Source organism: Cricetulus griseus, chromosome 2 (genome assembly GCF_003668045.3).
Source record: "Cricetulus griseus strain 17A/GY chromosome 2, alternate assembly CriGri-PICRH-1.0, whole genome shotgun sequence".
NCBI lineage: Eukaryota > Metazoa > Chordata > Mammalia > Rodentia > Cricetidae > Cricetulus > Cricetulus griseus.
In genome coordinates this window covers 23,652,219-23,658,921 of record NC_048595.1, presented here as the reverse complement: position 1 = coordinate 23,658,921, position 6,703 = coordinate 23,652,219, and positions in this window count along the sequence as shown.

The window sequence follows — 6,703 nt, the reverse complement described above, 5'->3', positions numbered from 1 at the left end:
CAGGTGACATCTCTCTCAAGGATGAGTTTTATGGCTTAGAAGTAATGTTCAAGGTTTTAGGGGGAAAGGGTCTGGGATAAATAAAACAAATTCTCGGGATATGGGTAGAGCAAAGAACCACTGGGTTGTAAACTACATTCATTCCCAACATTCCAGGAGGAACAAGTTAAAATTCTCCTTGCTTTTTAAGAAAGCCTGCAAGTTTAGCTTTCCTGGATTTTTCCAGTGCTTATCTTCATGCACAAGGACTTTTTGCTCTCTACAGGGATCAAGTTGCGTTTTTTTGTTTGTTCATTTTTGTTTGCTTTTTTGTCATCTTGGTAAAAATCAGGTTCAGGTGGGAAGAGAGAGTTCAGTTGGGAGGACACCTCCATCAGATTGGCCTGTAAGCAAGTCAGGGAGAGCATTTTCTTGATTGATGAGCAATGTGGGAGGATCCAGCTCACTGTGGGTGGTGCCACCCCTGGACAGGTGGAGCTAAGTTAAGTAAAAACGCAGGGTGAGTAAGCCATGGGGACCAAGGCACTAAGTATTGTTCCTCTGAGGTTTTGTCTCAGTTCCTGCCTCCAGGTTTCTGCCTTGCTTGAGTTCTTGCCATGACTTCCTTCAATGATGGGCTGTGATCAGGACATGTAAGCCAATAAACCCATTCCTCTCCAAGCTGATTGTCCTCATGGCATTTACCACAGTAATAGAAAGCACTTTGGCCCTGCAACCAGGGCCAAAGAAATGCACCCTGACCCTGAAACCAGTGTCAAAGAAACACACTTTGTCCCTGGAATCAGAGCCAGTGAAAGAAATACACCCTGACCCTAAAATTAGAGCCAAAAGACTAAAAGAGGACCAGTGAAAGAAACACACTTTGGCCCTGAAACCAGAGTTGAATCTGACCCTGAACCTGAGCAGAAAACCAACCAATCGCTGAGCAGGAGATCTAGCCCGTCTGCTCAGGGATTGAAATCTGACCAATCTCCACCCTGGAAATCTCCCTGGAAAAACTCTGCCTCTAAGAGGCACTATATACAGCCAGGTGTTGGTGGCACATGCCTTTAATCCCAGAGTGAGTGCCAGGACAGGCTCCAAAGCTACACAGAGAAACCCTGTCTCGAAAAACAAAACAAAAAACAAACAAACAAACAAAAAAGAAGCCCTATATAAACCCTATGCCTGTCCAACTGTCTGGCTGTCCTCTTCCACCCTGGCAGAGGCAGCCACTCTCCTGGATTTTTCCTTCTCAATAAGGTTTGGGTGAGACCTTCCTTGGAATGGAACAGAGGAGTGAATTAACAACTTTTCGAAGAGCAGAGTGGATCAGAGCAGGGTGTAATGCTTTGCCCGGCAGACCTTCCCTTAGTGAAGGGACCAGAGCAGAACTGTGACAACTTCAATGGGGAAGCACTCCCCTGCTGGAGCAGAACTGTTACACTGGAGAAGCCTTTCCCTGGAGCAGGGCTGTAAGCTGCTAAGCTTATTGTGACCTGTGGTATTCCTTGGCTTCCGAGTGCAAGAATACCTGTCCATCTGATCTGCTGCTATGGTTACAGTATTAACAAGCTGGAGATCATGGATCTCAGGGAGTGGTTTCAAGCTTGAAAGTTAGAGTGATGGTCTGAGCATACAGGAAAAAAACAACTCTGGTTCTATACTTCTATAGGTTCTATACCTACACAGAAGACTGCTAGGAATAAGAAGGCTCTTCAAGCCAGGCTGTGGTGATGCACACCTTTAATCCCAGCACTCAGGAGGCAGAGGCAGGTGGATGTCTGTGAGTTTAAGACCAGCCTGGTCTACAAGAGTGAGTTCCAGGACAGCCTCCAAAGCCACAGAGAAACCCTTTCTTGAAAAGAAGAAGAAGAAGAAGATGTAGAAGAAGGCTCTTCAGAGAAGCCATTGCAAAGCAGATGTGGTTGAGTGTCCAGGCATCTTAGACATTATCCACCTGAAGATAACATCAGATCCCCCAGGCTGAGGGCAGTTCCAAGACTGACCCCTTCAGATGTCAATTGCAAGCAATAAGTTGTTTTACTTGTGCTTCTGACCTGGTTGTAAAGGAAGCTTCCCACAAGCCACTGGGAGAAACACCTCAGTTCTCTGCTTTATCATAAAGGTTATGAGAAAGAGGGATGAATAAATAAAGAGGTGGCAAAGACAAAAAATAAATGGAAAAGGGACACAGAGTTCCCATGCCTCTGCCCACATGCACTGATCTCCACGAACCATATTGTACGACTGTCTTCATTACTTTTCTACAGGTGTGATGAAACACCATGACCTAGGCAACTTATAAAAGAAAGCTTTTTTTTTTTTTTTTTCAAGACAGGGTTTCTCTGTGGCTTTGGAGCCTGTCCTGGAACTAGCTCTTTTTGACCAGGCTGATCTCAAACTCACAGAGATCTTCCTGCCTCTGCCTCCCGTGTGGTGGGAATAAAGGCGTGCACCACCAACGCCCGGCTGGAGGGGCTGTGTTTTTATTGGGTCCCTTTCATTGTCTCCTAGCTAATATGTTGTGTATTGTTTCACAGAAAGGGAGAAATCAAAGTCATTTTTTAAAATTTGTTTAGTTTTGTTTTTTGAGACAGGGTTTCTTCGTGGCTTTGGAGCCTGTCCTGGAACTAGCTCTTGTAGACCAGGCTGGTCTCGAACTCACAGAGAGCCACCTGCCTCTGCCTTCCTAGTGCTGGAGTAAAGGCATGTGCCACCACCACCAGCAATTTATGGGATCTTAACTCGATTCTTATTGGCTTGGTGAATATATGCTGATAAAGTTAGAAACGGGAACAGCCAGAGACTAACTGTCAAAAGTTAGATTCAAACTGGGAGGTGGTGACTCACACCTTTAATCTCAGGAGACAGAGGCAGGCAGATCTCTGTGAATCCCAGGCCAGTCTGGTCTACAGAATGAGTTCCAGGACAGCCATGGCTTTTACATGGCGGGGGTGATTGGGTGGGGTACATTTAGTTCTGGTTGCTATGACCTTCTTTGCAGGCTACCCACTTCAGCTTTCCCAGCCTGGTGTTACTCAGCCTTTAGCTGTAAAAAAGCTGGAGCCCCCCAGAACAGCTGAAGTTTTTGTTTCTCCTATGGCTTCTTTGCTCCTCAGGACTGTGTTTCTAGCCCACCAGAGAGCTCCAACTCTCAACTGCAGGAGGTCCTTCCCAGAGTCCCTTTGAACCCAGATCAATATGAGGCCCTGCCAGAGAGAGGCAAGAATAGGTTGCTCCTGAGAGATCTGTCTGGAAAGAAGATGCTGCATTTCTTCTCACTGTAATAAACCAACTGACACTTACTACTAGGAACTTAAATCTAGTTTGTTTTGTGAGTGGATCCTGCAGGTTTGGAATGTGACAGCAGGTGGGCTTGTGTAACCATGCCTAACCATGCCTCCTAGGGGCTGGCTACAGGTGTGCCCGACCACAACCGGCAGGGCATCGTGGTCCGGGGACATGAGGGAGGTTTAAGAGCGAGAGGAGTCACATGGTAAGCCCCTTCTTTTTGCCTGCTTCATTGGCTTGCACTGCTTACTCCGTATCCTACCGGCTGGCTAGGTGCTCTGTAAGTAAGGCATATTCCCCCAATAAATATACCCTAATATCACCTGGCTACATATTCTTAACTCACCGTTTATAGGCTTGTCCCCCATTCCACAATTATACTACCTCTTCTGAGAAGACCCTGTGGCTGGGGGAAGATTCGGAATGATGGAAACTGGAATCTGGAGGTTTCTGTTCTTCCAAATTTAAGACTAAGACTGGGACAACAGCTGGATGTGGTGGCGACACCTTTAATCCCAGCAATGGGAGGCAGAGGCTGGTGGAGCTCTGAGTTCGAGGCCAGCCTGGTCTCCAGAGTGAGTTCCTGGACAGCCAGAACTACACAGAGAAACCCTGTCTCTAAAACAAAACAAAACAAAACAAACAAACAAAAACCCCAAGCAAACAAAAAGACTTTAAACAGCTGGGCATTTGTGGCGCACGCCTTTAATCCCCGAACTCGGGAGGCAGAGGCAGGTGGATCTCTGTGAGTTTGAGGCCAGCCTGGTCTTCAGAGCGAGTGACAGGATAGGCTCCAAAGCAATACAGAGAAACCCTGTCTCGAAAAACCAAAAAAAAAAAAAAAAAAAAAAAAAAAAGGCTTTAAACATGGGGTCTGAAAGGACCCCATCTTTAGTATACAGAATAAATACTCCATAGTAGCTGGATTTCTTTCTTTTTTTCTTTTTTTTCTTGTTTTTTGGAGATAGAGTTTTTCTGTGGCTTTGGAGGCCGTCCTGGAACTAGCCCAAACTCACAGAGATCTGCCTGCCTCTGCCTCATGAGTTCTGGGACTAAAAGCGTGCACCACCACCACCCGGCAGTAGCTGGATTTCTAAGCATTTCTAAGAATGGCTCAGAGGAAAAAAATGTTAACTCAATCCACTCCCCCAACTACAATCTGGAGGGTCAAGGCAAGAGCAGAGACAGGTGTGATGAAGTCAAACGCTCATAGTTTGACATTCTCCCCTGGAGGGAAAATGATATCTACCAAAGACTGCTGACATGAGTGTGGGCTAGACCTAGTGACTTGCTTCTTAAAGTCAAGTAGAAATAATGATGTGTGGTTTCAGAAACTTGGTCACCAAGATATAACAGCTTCCTGTTTGTTCGTTTCTGTCTTGAGTAAGTTACTCTGAGAGAATTCTGCAGAAGCCCTGAGGAGATGAACCAAGGCCTCTGCCGACAGCACGTGAATGGGGACAGATGTGTCATCGTGAGATCCATCTTCATCCTCCCACCCATCTTCACCTGACTGTAGCCCCAGATAATTGCTTGTAACCATTTCAAGAGGGACCCTAGAATCCCCTGAGTCCAGCTGAGCTCTGGACTGTTGGTCGTCACAGTCTTACAATGAGTAAATTTGTTTTTGTTTTCTTTTTTTTTTTTTTTTGGTTTTTCAAGACAGGGTTTCTCTGTGTAGCTTTGGAGCCTATCCTGGCACTCGCTCTGGAAACCAGGCTGGCCTCTAACTCACAGAGATCTGCCTGCCTCTGCCTCCCGAGTGCTGGGAGGTGTGTGCCACCAACGCCCAGCCTAACTTGTTTGTTTTTCAGAACTAAGTATTAAGCTTCATACATTCTACGCATGTCTTCTCCCATTGAGCTACACAACCAGCCTAATGATTGGTGATTAAACCATTAAGTTGGGCTTGCCAGGCAAAGCAGGTAATCCCAGTAAAGACTGGATGATGCCACAAGTTCAAGACCAGCCTAATCTACTGAATGAGTTTCAGGCTAGACAGGACTACACAGTAAGCCTGTTTCAAACAAAAATACAAACTTGTCTTCTACTTAGGTTTCCATTGTTGTGGTAGTAGTGGCACATGCCTTTGATTGCAGCACTTGGGAGGCAGAGGCAGGCAGATCTTTGAGTTCAAGGCTAGCCTGGTCTACAGAGAGAGCTCTAGGACATCCAGGGCTACACAAAGAAAACCTGTCACACAAAAAAAAGAAAAGAAAAGAAAAAGAAACAAAAACAATGAGAAAGAAAACATAGGAAATAATGTAGATGTCAGTTATAAGCCAAGGGTTGGTAAATTACAGACCATGTGCCCAATCCAGTTTATTGTTGTTTTATTTTTCCCTAAAGCTTACATTCTAACATTGTTTTCATTTTACATTTTTAATGGGTTGAAAGTAACCAAAGGAAGAATATTTCTTGACAAGTGAAATGTTGTTTTACTGTCAGCTTAATGGCTGTGCCCGAAATGGGTATTTTAGCTACCTTCTGTGGCCCTGCAGTTAGCACCCCACTGCTTAGGCCACACAGCCTTGGGGGACTTCTGGTCCCACGAGAACAAGCTCTGTTCCTGCCACCTGTCACAATAAGTCTTTTTTTTGTTTTGTTTTTTGTTTTTCGAGACAGGGTTTCTCTGTGTAGCTTTGGAGCCTATCTTGGCACTCGCTCTGAAGACCAGGCTGGCCTCGAACTCACAGAGATCCACCTGCCTCTGCCTCCCAAGTGCTGGGATTAAAGGCATGAGCCACCAACACCTGGCTTCACGATCTGTCTTACTGCCAGACGCCTGAGTTCCACTGACACATTAGTGCCCCAGATAACACACAAAGACTTCTATTAGGTACAATGCTGCTGACCAATGACTAGGATTTCTTAATCTGTATATTTTATAAAGACTTTTCTGATTGAGGATGCCTGTGGCATGCGTTCTCTCTTGTTGGGCTCACATGGCAGCTCTAGAGAAGAGAGGAGGAGGAAGAGGAAGAAAGCGACTTCCTGCTTGTCCCTGCTTATATTCTGAGTCTGACTGCTATGTCACTTCCTGCCTGGATCACAAGACTTTACTACATTTCCCAGAATCCTCCTTGACTCCTAGTCCCGCCTAACTTGCTGCCTCGTTGGCCGAACAGTTCTTTATTCAACAACCAATTATACAAACGTATATACAGAAGGAAGTCCCCCATCATCTCCTCTTTTCTGTCTAAATAAAAAGAAGGGTTTTACCATTAACATAGTAAAATATATAGCAAAACAGTTATCAAGTAAGAACTATAGTTACAATATATAGTCTATTAACATTTAGCAAGAGCACTTTTGCATTAGTACTTTCCTAATAAACCATCTGCTCATCAAACTAGCTCTGACTCCATTGCGATCCACATTAATTTCATTTCACTTTAGCCACTAAATGTAGTTTTTAAAAAATAAGTCT